Source organism: Euprymna scolopes, chromosome 24, assembly GCF_053919585.1.
Source record: "Euprymna scolopes isolate OS-2025 chromosome 24, ASM5391958v1, whole genome shotgun sequence".
Classification (NCBI taxonomy): domain Eukaryota; kingdom Metazoa; phylum Mollusca; class Cephalopoda; order Sepiida; family Sepiolidae; genus Euprymna; species Euprymna scolopes.
In genome coordinates, this window is record NC_136505.1 from 106,297,488 (window position 1) to 106,311,308 (window position 13,821).

The following is a 13,821-nucleotide window of genomic DNA, read 5'->3' on the forward strand; positions in this document are numbered from 1 at the left end:
CCCAGCGAGCAAATTAGGCACAAGGCCGATTTTTAATGAAGGGGAAATGGGGACCAACTCTCCGGGGAGTAGGGGAGTTGGATAGTGACAATTGGTATGAAGGGTTTCCCCTACATTGACCAAGGTCTTATATGTGTGGTTGCCCCCCACATATGGTCTTTGCTTGCAGCATCTGCCGGAACAGATACTACACTTTGAGATATTAAATCCTTTATTCATGTTAAAAATACATTTAAAATCAACAATGAACAAAAAACGTAGGCACATGGCCAACTCAAAAGGGAGGATTGTGGGGGTCGTTGGTCATCCTTGTCACTCCAGAAAACTCAAAAGTTTCTCCCAGCTAGTATCTTCTTTCACCATAATACCGCATTCACCCTTTCATACTGGGGGACGTCTTAACTCCCAATTTTTAAAACATTTTTTATTGACGTAACAACAAAAAAGATAATAAAAATGGTACAATAATTCATTTGTGTTGAGGGTGGGGGAAAAAAAAAAAAGAAAAAAGGTGATTAGTAGGACCCTCCCAACCCCGTCTAGTTGATAGACTGCCCGTTCCACTAGGTTTGTAAAAGGAACCTCGCTTCTACGGGGTCAGTCTCTAAGTGGGGATGCCCTCTATATGGGGGTGAATGGAGAAAAGAAAATTTTGTGGGTAACGAATGGGGGTTTGTTTGTATTTCTTTCTCTCCAAGATGAGTGAAATTTAGAGGAGGGGTGAAAACAAAAATTGCAAGAAGGAGGGGGTGGGGATCTGGGAGGCTTCCTAATCGGGGAGGGATGGAACAAACACTCAGCTAGCCGAGAGGCTACTTGTTTAATTTTACTTTACGGAACTGCGCGTTCCACACCAAGGCGGGGAACACGTATTCAAATTTGGCTCCTCTTCGTACACACAGACTTGCTTTATGTATCCATCTTCTGTCAAATGCCGCGCGATGTAGCCTTCTTCTATTAAAAGAAAGCGATCAGATCCTGATCAGAAAAAGACAACACCCTCTTGTAGATGCGACGTTCAAAATCACCATTCTTGGCATGCCCAGGATCGTAATGTAGACCATTTGTCTTTCCCGGTCCCACGGCGGCCTCACGTTGTCCACAACATTGGATACAGTAATTGGGCGAGGATGCTCAGGATCGATGTGAGCTGTTACCTGGCTGACATACGATCAGAACCGGTGGAGTTTGCGGCAATTGAAGAAAGCGTGATCAGTCGTTTCTACGGCCGTTGTCCCACAACGGGCACAATCAGGCGACTCCAAAAACCCAGAACTGCATTGTATGTTGTTGAGTGGAAGTGCATTTCGGGCCAAACGCCAGGTCAGAGAGAACGCCGAATTGTTCAGATGACTTGAACCTGGCGCTCAGCTCCACGCGGAGGGGATCTCATTCTGCTGCCAACCCAAACACGTGCATAGCGAATCGTCGGCGGCCCCCTTTACTAAATCTCTGTGGAGTTCCCTACGGGTAGCAGTCACAAGGTCGCTAGAACTTGGTAGTCGTTTTAGCATGGTTCGGCACTCTTTCATGTAGGCAGATTCTACCCGCGACCTGCGACGGCTCTCGATAGAACGGTCGAGAACGAGGTCGGGAAAGGCAGCAGTAACCACGGGGTGCCACGGTTGGTCATCTTGCATGTAATGGCTGAGGAACGCCAGCCTCTCAGTGTCTCGATGACACTTCAAGTCCGGCATTCTCAAGCCTCCCTCACACGAACGTTGAATACAGACCTGTCTGCTCACCCAGTGTCTTCCTCTGTCCCAAAGAAGCGAAGACAAGAGTTCCCCAAGAGCCGTTAGGTGTTGTGCAGGCAGGGGAAGTACGGCCAGTCAGTAAAGGATGAGAGGAAAGACGTAAGTGGCACACGCCTCGGCTCTACCCTTTAAGGAAAGTTTCCTAGGAAGCCACGAATTGACTGCAGCCTTCACCTTTGACCGTACCTCCAACTAATTTTTGTCAAGCTGGAGACCAGGTCTGAACCACACGCCGAGGATCTGAACCGGGCCATCCGTCCAGCTGAAGGGCGCCGGGAGGTTTGTGTTGCCACTCCAGGTGCCCAACCACAGTCCTACCAACTTGCTGCGGTTTATTTTGGCCCCTGTAATTCTTTCGTACTGAGCGAGCGCCTCCGACACGATCTCGAGGTCTCTGAAGCTTGACACAAAGACCGTGACATCATCGGTGAATGCAGATACCTTGGCGGCTGAGCAACCGGGTATTGTAATTCCACGCAGGGCCGAATTTGCCTCCCCACGTCTCAGCTTGCGGAGTAGGGGCTCCAAAGCCAGGACATAGAGCAGGGCCGAGAGCAGACAACCCTGACGAACCGACCGAGAGATAACAAAGGGTTTTGAGCGCTTTCTGTTGACTTGCAAAATGGCTGTTGACTGTCGATACATCACGGAGATCCACTTGCAGAAGTCCGGTTTAAAACCGGCGGCCTCTAAGACAGATGCCAAGAAACGATAGTCGACCCTATTGAAAGCTTTGGACTGATCTAAGTTGATCAGCGCGGCTTCCGTGTCGTCATCTATCCCTCCTTCTAGGATCGTGCGGATCAGGTGCAAGTTGTTCTGAATCGATCTCCCCTTCACAGCATAGTTCTGTTCCGGTTCAACAAACTCGCTGATAACAACCTGCAGAGTTATGGGCCTGTAATCGTCTAACTTTTCCCCACCATGCCCGTCACCTTTCCTTAGCAATATGATCACTCCCTTGGTGACTTGCCCCGGGATGGATCCCTGAGCAAACCAATGGTTGAACACATCCGTCAGAAGAGACAGAAACATGGGCGACAGCCTCAAATACAGTTCGTATGGCAGACCATCGAACCCCGGCGATCTGTCACAGCTGACCTGCTTCAGCGCAGTAAAAACCTCCCGCTCCGGAAGATCGGGCTGCTGCGTAAAATGCTCCTCAAAATGTTCTCGAAACCCCTCGCAGATCTCCCGAGTCGATTCCAGGGTGTGTCCATCCAGATGTCTTACCTTTGCAATGTACTTGTCCGAACCACACCTAGAAATTTCACGATGCGCGTCAGTGTTGGAGTTGACTGCTTCATTGCCTACCTTTCTAAGCTTAGCTCTGACTACTTGACCTTCATAACGCTTGCTATTCTCATGCAGAACGTCCTGCTTAGCTAGTTCCTGACTTACCCTATCACCCTCCCCCGTAGACCAGGCTAGTTTCTGCTCTAGCTTCTTCTTCGTCTTGGCCTTATCTAGTGCGAGGCGATGGGCATACTTGACAGAGAAGGTTCTAATTTTGGCTTTTAGACCTACCCACCACTTACTTCCGGTAACCGCCCCCACTAGTGCTTTTTGAATTAATTCTACTAGCTTCTCTTGGAAGTCTTGTATCTCCAGGTGTTTAACTTGGGCCTATTTCCTAGCTTTAGCCAGGCCATAACTAGTTTATGGTCCGTCTGACCTAGCCAAGTGAACGTAGGACAAGATAAGAAGTCTACTTTGCCTATCCTAACTAACATCCTGTTCAAGTAAGTGTTTGGATAGGAGGAAACGCTTATGGTCCACGTCCACATCTCCCGCCCCAGATAGACGACCTGAAACCTGTTGACCAGACTGCATCTAGCCATCAGATAAGGCAGGCTGGACTCGCACCTCTCCGATCCTCTAGCATCGCCTCCTACCTTATCTATCTCGGGGTCTAAGATGGCATTCCAATCCCCCATTAGCACTACCCGCTCCCAACAATCTATAAACGCGTCAAGCTGACTGAAGAATGAGACCCTCTCACGAGCAGTGCTGGGCGCATGAACTGTGATCACCCGAAACACAGAATCTTTTACGGCAACATCGGCCACAACCAACCTGCCCACTGCATCCCTATGAACAACGTCGACCGCCGCCGACAGGATAAGCTTAACCAGCACGGAAACTCCCTTCCCCCGCAGGCTGCCATATGTTGAGAAAACCTCAAAATCTCGGGCCAGCACCTGACAGTCCACAGAGGAAACGAAATACGTCTCCTGAATCGCAGCCCCATCCACTCCCAGGGACAAGAGGTCATGCCGGAGGCGAGCTGCCCGGCCCGATGATCTCAAGCTTAACCAGCACGGAAACTCCCTTCCCCCGCAGGCTGCCATATGTTGAGAAAACCTCAAAATCTCGGGCCAGCACCTGACAGTCCACAGAGGAAACGAAATACGTCTCCTGAATCGCAGCCCCATCCACTCCCAGGGACAAGAGGTCATGCCGGAGGCGAGCTGCCCGGCCCGATGATCTCAAGCCCCTCGCATTCAAACTAGCCAAATTCAAAGCCATGGTACCTACCTTAGGGTGTGTTACACTCAGCTCCGAAGTCAGCTGGGGAGTAGTAAATAGTAGACGACCAGATGATATATTCGGCAGGGAAGGCAAGCACATAGAAATGAAAATATCTCTGGTTAGAGTCTGGCCACCCAAGGGATATTTCTGCTTATAATAAAGTAAATGCTTCAGAATGAGGGTAATTCACTTGAGAATAAGTTATGTCAAAGATTATCTGTCGATAATTTGTTTGAATCAACACTAGATGTTATCCTTAGCAATGGCCAGCTTCTGGGTGGTTGAATGGTAACCACTGACAAAGCCCAGAATCTAGGGATTTCTACTCAAAGATGAAAAGATTGACCAACTTAATTGAACAAGTGGAACCATCACGGCCTGTGCAGTGAATGCATATGTGCATGTTCATACCCCCTATTTTGCTCAGAATATTGATTAGGAGGAAACTGGTTTTTGTTTAGAAGGAGAATTCCTTTATTGCAACACTGACTTGAATAACAAATTTATCTCTAGTGATGGTTTCTGGATGGTCAAATGGTAACCACTGACAAAGGCCAGGGATGAAAAGATTCCACAAAATGGAAAGATAAGATAATTTAGGCTTTTGAGGCTCTTAGGTAAAAGACTGTTGATTAAATGTGAGAATTTTCAATTGCTTGACTTGCCGAGGGTAGGTCGGTGGGAAGAAAGGAGTGCAGGTAGCTGTGACCAACACGGCCGGTGGTCCGTTAATCAAAGAACCTGAGTGCCTATTTCTTACAAGTCAAATAGACATTCCAGTCACGCGTGAATCTTGTTGACTGAGAGTTGGAGTAGATAAAAAGGGGTGGCCGCTCTACTGTTGTTGTTGTAGTTGTTGCTGTCTTTTAGACAAAGTACATTTCGACCCATTTGTTACTTTTACAAGGAAAGACTGCTTGTAAGCAACGTCGACATTTCGTTGCAAGACTTAAACCGTCTTTTCTTCCCCCCCCCTACTCGTCGGTATGCAAATTCCGATATAAACTTATATTTTAGTCACATTTTGCAAGTCTGCTATTTAACCTAAGAACATGAGTAACATTTCAACCTCTAAAATAAATAAATAAAAATAAACTTCTGTTGATAGTTTTCAAACTGGAGTTGCAGTTTTTTTTTTTTTTTTGTTTTTTTTATTTTAAGGAGAATTACACTGAATCAGACAACAATTTCAGACCAGCACAACAAGTGGGACGACCACGGCCTGTGCAGTGAATGCATATGTGCATGTTCATACTGAAAACCTCTCCCTTGCTCAGAACATTAGCTGATAAACTGTTCAGACATTCAACCAAGCAAATACCTTCTACTCGACCCTTCCTGCCCTCGCCATACTTTGAACACCTTGCACCCCTGGGCTCGGATTTATTGATTTATCTGGTGCTACCAGATCAGGCTATCTGAAGATATCGTTTTCCTGGCCTTAAATGCACCAAACATTGATGCTATTTTCTTGTGTTCCTTTACAAAACTCAATCATGTTCTGCAAATTCAAAAACAATTTTCTTCTACAAAACAAACCAAACACTATAGATAAATATTTGAAAATATAACGAACTTAAATGAGCAGAAAAGGTTTCACCAAAACTGTTCACACCTTCAACTATGCAAATACCTTCCACTAGACCGCCTGAGATACTTTGAACACCTTGCACCTCCTAAGCTCAGATTCATTGATTCATCTGGTGCTACAATGAGTGGGACGATCACGGTCTGTGCAGTGAGTACACAACATGCATGTTCATAATCTATTTTCTACTACACCTTCCTTGCGGAAAAGACATTGCTCGTTTCCACTGAATGTCCGTTTTTTGGTTTTAGCCACAACTGACTAATAGAAACTATCACTTCTGTGCATCTTAGATTTTGAGTCAATAAATTTAAGAGTCAGAGTTAGTTTGAGGAGTTTACCATTTATAACCGGGAACAATAGGTTTAGCAGATGAGATGACCCTGTATAAGAGCCAAGTATGTCCTAGAATGGAGTACCACGTCTTGGCAGAGTAAAAAATCGACTTTGAAACCTGGTGGATGATGTTCTTTTCTCTTCCCTGCAACCTCTTTCCCACAGAAGAGACGTTGCTAGCCTGTCTCTGCTCTAGCATTATTTTCATGGCGACTGGTAGTTTGTGCTATAATCTATAGTCCTCCCTTGCCAAACTTTCACAAAAAAAAAAAAAATAAAAAAAAAAACACTCGACTAGCTACAACCACTATCAACAATTTCCTCCACTATCCGTGCTTGAATCTAAAGGTGGATTCCATGAACTAGGCTTATTTCCTAGAACTTCCCCCCCCCTGTGGAACTTTGTTCCGATTGCCTGCTTTCCAGCTGACTACAATATGGTTGTCTTTATGTCCAATGTAAACAAGTTATTGCTGTGCCGTCCTCTTAAATAATCAAATTATACCTCATGACTACCATACACCAGTTAACCCTTATCTCAAGTGGCTTTTATGCCTTGCTAAGTGGTGAAACCCGTCCCTAAAAAAAGAAGAAACCACAAAAACTTAACTGATCACAAAGATGCAACGACAGAGAGTGCACATTTAGAATAAAACCGATATAAACATGTGTTTTCTTTTCTGAGTTTACATTCATAATTCCATCATGTAAACCAGTACTCGCTCTTTCGGCAATCGCCAATGTGTGAGACCATGACACAATCAGAATGAGAATAGAAAAAAAAAAAAAAGGGGGGGGGGGTTGATGCAGTCTCTACGGTTCCAGTTGAGCAATGTCTATGGATAGTGGTTTCAATCCTACTCAAGAAAATCAGAGGCTTAGTTGGCCAAAAAATGTGGTAAGACAACAACTATGGAAGGCAGTAATTACTGGAGATACAGTTGCAAGACTAAGCATTCCTATCTCATTCCTATCAATCACCTGAAGAAGGCCAGAGGATGAGTTGTCCGAAACGTGGTGAAGCAACAACAACTATGAAGATGAGGATAACGGTTTTCAAAAAGAATGAATGCACAAATGATGAAGCCTCATCTTAAAGAATTTAAAAAAAAAAAGCAGACATTTTGGGAGATCTTTTTTTCAATATTGCATGGGGAGAACACAAATAGTCATTTAATCATTTTAGAAACGATGAGATACTCATGTCTCAGCATCCGGATGCAAGTCTCTCGAGGGCTGGTAAGAAGAGTACTTGGATGCTTTTAAACTTATTTAAAAATAGATCTAAACAAACTGATTAGCAAGACATGGAATATTTTGCGGTTGTGGTAATCGGATGTTGAGAATTAAATGCATGAAAAAATGGTTACGATGATTTTGAAGCTGTCAGTTTTTGATAAATTGTCGAGAACATTAAGCAAGGAATATGAGATTTCATGAAATTGTTATTACATGAAATGACAATGCTTTGTGGTTGTCATATTGCAACACGGATATTTTGACAGCAGGGTATATTAGCCAAGAATGAAAAGATTAATAAAATTACTGAACATATTGCAATGGATTAATATTTATAATATTTTCAAAGGTTGTTATATGAAATGAAAAACGAAAAAAAAAAGATATGGGGAAAAGACGAAAAAAAAAAGCAAGGGAAAAAAGGCAAGGGGGGAAAAAAGGCAAGGGGGGAAAAAAGGCAAGGGAAAAAAGGCAAGGGGGGAAAAAAGGCAAGGGGTGAAAAAAGGCAAGGGGGGAAAAAAGGCAAGGGGGGAAAAAAGGCAAGGGGTGAAAAAAGGCAAGGGGGGAAAAAAGGCAAGGGGGGAAAAAAGGCAAGGGGGGAAAAAGGGCAAGGGGGGTAAAAAGGCAAGGGGGGAAAAAAGGCAAGGGGGAAAAAAGGCAAGGGGGAAAAAAGGCAAGGGAAAAAAAGGCAAGGGGAAAAAAGGCAAGGGAAAAAAAGGCAAGGGGAAAAAAGGCAAGGGGAAAAAAGGCAAGGGGAAAAAAGGCAAGGGGAAAAAAGGCAAAGGGATAAAGGCAAAGGGATAAAGGCAAAGGGATAAAGGCAAAGGGATAAAGGCAAAGGGTAAAAGGCAAAGGGTAAAAGGCAAAGGGTAAAAGGCAAAGGGAAAAAGGCAAAGGGATAAAGGCAAAGGGATAAAGGCAAAGGGAAAAAGGCAAAGGGATAAAGGCAAGGCGAAAAAGGCAAGGGAAAAAGGCAAAGGGAAAAAGGCAAAGGGAAAAAGGCAAGGGGAAAAAGGCAAGGGGAAAAAGGCAAGGGGAAAAAGGCAAGGGGAAAAAGGCAAGGGGAAAAAAGGCAAGGGGAAAAAAGGCAAGGGGGGAAAAAAGGCAAGGGGGAAAAAAGGCAAGGGGGAAAAAAGGCAAGGGGGAAAAAAGGCAAAGGGTAAAAGGCAAAGGGTAAAAGGCAAAGGGGAAAAGGCAAAGGGAAAAAGGCAAAGGGAAAAAGGCAAAGGGATAAAGGCAAAGGAAAAAAGGCAAAGGGAAAAGGGCAAAGGGAAAAAGGCAAAGGGAAAAAGGCAAAAGAAAAAGGCAAAAGAAAAAGGCAAAGGAAAAAGGCAAAGGAAAAAGGCAAAGGAAAAAGGGAAAGGGAAAAAGGCAAGGGAAAAAGGCAAAGGAAAAAGGCAAAGGAAAAAGGCAAAGGAAAAAGGCAAAGGAAAAAAGGCAAGAAAAAAGATGATAAAAAGATGACAAAGAAAAAAAAACAAAAAAAAGAAAGAAAAGGACAAAAAATAAAAATACTGAAGAAAAGGAGATAAAAATCAAAAATAAAAAGGTGGAAAATAAAAAGATTAAAAAAAAACAATGTAAAAATCTGATGGCAATATGTAGATTTTAATATGACGTAATTTTCTTCAGTTTCAAACAATTTACTCCCCACCCCCTTGAGATATCATATGATGAAACATTTCTCGTTTCCACGATTCAAACTGATTCTTTATGATAATATTGCAAACTTGTTGAGATCTTTTTTTTTTTGCTTTTATTAAAATCCACAGAAAATTAGAACAAGGATCTTGGGAATGCCTTGAAGGAAAAAAAGATGGTTTAAACTATCAATGTGAAACCTTCACCGCAATATTACTAAATGGAAATACAAAGAATTTTTTAATTTGCCTGGCGGTAAAAAAAGGTTGCAGAGTAAAAACTGAAGAATGTGTGATTTAGATTCTTCAGACTATTGTTCCCATCTTGAGTGCTATTGGATTGTTTTTAGGTTTTAATGTGTCACAGATGATGCGAACAAAGGGACCTGAAATATATTTAGGATTAGCAAAGGGGTTTTACGGGAGTTGAGAAATGATATACTGGAATAAATAAACACCAGTCATCACAACAGGGAGCGATCTTGCAATGGACACTGATGAAAACTGCTTGAATAAGTAAACAAGTCCACAATATCTTTGAGTGGTCAGCAAACCACTTGCAAAACTAGACATGGCTCATTTCATTTTCTCGGAAGTCTGTCAATAATTGCTCCTTTGGGAGTCCCCTTACAGCATCCAAATAAACACTGTAAATTATTTTCGTTCTTTGTCTACTTAAAACTAAACCAAATTTCCATGCGGAAGGTTGTTTTCCAAGAACTATTCATTTATGGAACAATACCACACGACTGCTTCTCACTTAGCTGTAACAATCGTTTTCAAGTCTAATATTAACAAATTCTTGTCTAAAATGATCAAATTTTGTCCAGTTTAAACCCTTGTTGTCTCACTATCCACCTAATAATTCGTTAAACCTTATCCTCAAATACATTTTTGGGCTTGATAAGTGGTGACTTATTAGCAAAAAAAAAAAAAAAAAAAAAAAAAAAAAAAGTAAAAAGTCAGCAGATCTTCGACTTGTGTGGGCGACCGTATTAAATTCATTATTCATATAAGTTCAACTTTACATTGAAACTTTTTTTTATGTAATTTGTTCAGTGCATATCCTAAGACAACAAAAATGAAATCCTACATTTTTTTTTCGGGGGTGGAGGGGGGGGGGGATTCTCTCTTGAAAATTCAAAAATAGAAAAGCAAAATTCAAGCAACACAGATTCTAAACATCAAATATTGTTGTATTATTTGGATTCTTCATTTTTCATCTTGAGCGTTATTTTTCACAACATTTAAGTCGATATAATCTCCGATCTTCTTCAGGTGTCTTTTGTTGAACTCATAAATGTTTCTGTCAAATTTGGGAATTTCAAACGAAACCCTTTATTTACTTCATAGAGGTAGCATGCTCTTGTTCCGTCAGCCATGACTGGATAGAGGTCCTACGTAATTCTCAATTGTATTTTTCAGTCGCCCACGCTGAGAATTGGACCTTCATCCGATGCCTCTGTTTAGTCTCAAAAGACAAAAAATACCCTCTGTAGGGGCAGCTGTGAGTGTAATTGTGAGGCAAGGGTTGCGCAATCTCTAACCTCTCCTGAATCGGCATTGTTTGAGTCCAGTGGCAAGGAGAAGACCAGGACGACTGGAAACAATGCCGAGATAAGCGGAGAGCACATACAGCACCTGGAAGTTCCAAATGGTCACCCATTTAATACTGACCAGGTTCAACGTTGCTTAACTTCAGTTATCCAGCGGGAACTGGTGTGTCAATGTGATTATACCATACTGAACCTTCAACCTTCAAAACAATATTACTTTTACAACTGATTTTCCAAGTCCTCTACGGGTCCTTTCAAAATGAGAACAGTAGTGCCAAGAATCTATATAATATGAATAACCAATCCTCATCTCAAAAAATTTAGAAAACTGATGACGCTTATTCTCCAGAGATTCTAACTCATCAAGGTAATGTTATGCATGGGATGCTGGCACCTAGGGCAACTGGTGCATCAGTTAAGTTGTTAACACTTTCTGCCACTAATCTAGAATTTAAGGCGTCTCAAAAGACAAATATTACAAAAACAAAAGTAATTCAATGCCAGTCAATAAATGCTTTCTCTCCAATCATAGGATGAAAGTAAACTTTTATCATTTATTTTAAATGTCAAATTTTACAGTTAAGCACACAACTAATTTCACAGCATTTGGATTGAGTGAAGAGCCATTCTTGGAATCGAAAAATGATGCCTAAAAAAGCTGGCAGAAGAAGTAATTCTATTGTAGAGTAAAGAATATTGTGAATATTAAATGTTATCGCTCCAGGTACAAAACAATAGTATCAATTCAGTCAGAAGTTTTAAATTATAAAAAATTCTAAATAAAGATTGTAAAAGTGATATTCTCCTGAAGGTTAAATGAAGGTTCAATTCTCAGTGCGGGTGACCGAAAAATAAAATTGCGAATTACATAGGACCTCTAACCAGTCATGGCTGACAGAACAAGAGTATGTTATATCCATAAAGTAAGAGGGTTCTGTTTGAAATTCCGTCCAAATTCCCGAGTTTGACAGAAATATTCATGAGTTTAACAAGATACACCTGCATGTCAGTACAGTTGGGAAAGCAGAATCCTGGAAGGGAGTTCGAAAGTCTAGCAGTTCTGGGGGAAGAAACTATTGCAGTAGAAGGCTTTCTTACATCAGGGATATCTACTGTGAAGGGGTGGGATTTAGCTGCTTGTCGGGTTTCTCAGGGGTATTTCTGTGTCACTTTTTATTTCTATCTATGTCTCCTTATCTCCTCTCCCTTGCTTTAAACTCTTTCTTTCTGCATCCAACTTTTTCTTTTTTTTTGCTTTTTCTTTTACCTTTTTTCTCTGTGCTTACCTTATTCTTTCTCTCCCTCTCTCTCACCCACATCTCCTTCCCTGTCTTTTCCTTCATTCCTTTCCCTCACTCTCTCCGTCTTTTCACCCTCCATCTATCTGGATACCCGAAGAAAGTCGGAGATTACATCGACCAAAACATTGTAAAAAAATGACACTCAAAATGAGAACAATAGTTTGAAGAATTCAAATAAAACAAATAACCAATCCTCATCTCAAAAATTGACTGAAAACAACTATTTTATTCTGGTACTCGATTTGTTCATGCTTATAGACTTGAAAGAAAGAAGGATAAATAAAAACCTGTCCAGAATTAGGTTAATTTGGAAGTCAATCTTTACAAATTCAGTTGCATGTAAAATGGATATTAAAATGATGACTTTTCTCCCCACCCCATCCCACTCTGTTTATTAACAATTTAAAGTAATAAAGGGAAGAATAAATTGAATAGTCCAGAATAAACAAAAAGGAAATATCACCACCAATAGTAATATTATTTAACCCATCGCTGAAGGGACAAAAAAAAAAAAAAAAAAAGAGACATATAGCAAGCAGAAAGAGACTAATTTGGTTTGTTGGTTGGTTAATGACTATGACAACAGCATATTCTTTTCCTTGTTTTGACTCTCAGGTATATATCTATTGATATCTTATGTTTTTATGTAGAGTAAAGATTTTTATTATTTTTCAAAGTCTTTGTATGTTACATAAGTACGCGTTATGATTCTGGGGAATAACTATTTTTGTACTGATACTGGGTAAGTCCATTACCTTGGAAATAGGTGAATCAGCTTACCTCATAACAGTTGGTGAAGTGAAAATATGATTTCACAAATGTAAACGAAAAGTGTGTTCTAACCACAAGTTAATGGAAATGACAAAAAAAAAACAAAAAAACATCGCCATTACAAAACCATTAAGGTTAGTCAATCGACTTTGCCAATCAGATTTGCATCAAAACATTTATTTCTTAAAAAAATTCTAATTGATTGATATCAAATTTTAACCAATAGAATCACACTTTTTACTGTAAGCAGAATTCAAAAGAGATGCAGTTGTTTGAATTAAAAGACGACATCATTGTCGCAACATAATTTTTTTTTTTTTTTAAATTTTAAATCTAGTTTCTTACAAAATAGAAATGTTTTATAATCTGCAGTTGGCTGAGCTAAGAAATGACATCATTGTCAGACGATATTTTTTTTAAATTTTACTCTTGTAATAAAGCAAGATTTTATATTCTTCTTGTTTAATGTTTGTGCAGCAACCATACATTGCAAGTGGTCGCCATATTTTTTTTTGCGAAACATTTGAGGTTAAAATACAAAGGAGGAAAAAAATGAAGAAACAGCAATAAAGAATAGATGGTTGAATTTACATTTATTTATTAGAGATAAAATTGAAGAAAATACGAGAATAAAACAGAATAAAAGAGTGTAAAGGGTAATAAAATGCGGACATAATCCTAATGTAAGTCTCTCGCTCCTGGACAGGGTTCAAAAAAGAGCTCCAGTAACTCTCACTTCTCCTTTTTTGTCCCTCAGTCCTCATTCAAATGAATGATTTTTCTGACAAAGGGTGAAGAAAAAGCTGCTTAAAGGTTGGTAGTACTTGGTGAACAGTAGTCTGAGATGTCAGAAATTTTTCTGTCTCTATGTCTATCCTTGTGGGCATGTCACTAGTAAGGGTGCTGGAGGTAAACGTTTTGTCTGGGCTGACGTTATCCGCCTGATAGTCAGGGACCTGAACCTTGGATTAACTACTAAGGAGGCTGTCCTATCAGTAGGCGCAAAGTACTGGGACTGCCGTATTGCCATTTGGTGAGTGGATCTGGAGCATGCAATAGTCTCTGGTGGGGCCTCTCGATGCCATACTAGTGGGTAATTGT

The 13,821-nt window shown here is 41.0% G+C and overlaps 1 long non-coding RNA gene across 2 annotated transcripts in view; it reads right to left on the reverse strand.

The window, feature by feature from the left end:
* The window catches only part of LOC145246892 (uncharacterized), a 588,129-nt gene that overhangs the window by 404,469 nt on the left and 169,839 nt on the right, over positions 1-13,821 (reverse strand). The window lies entirely within an intron of this gene.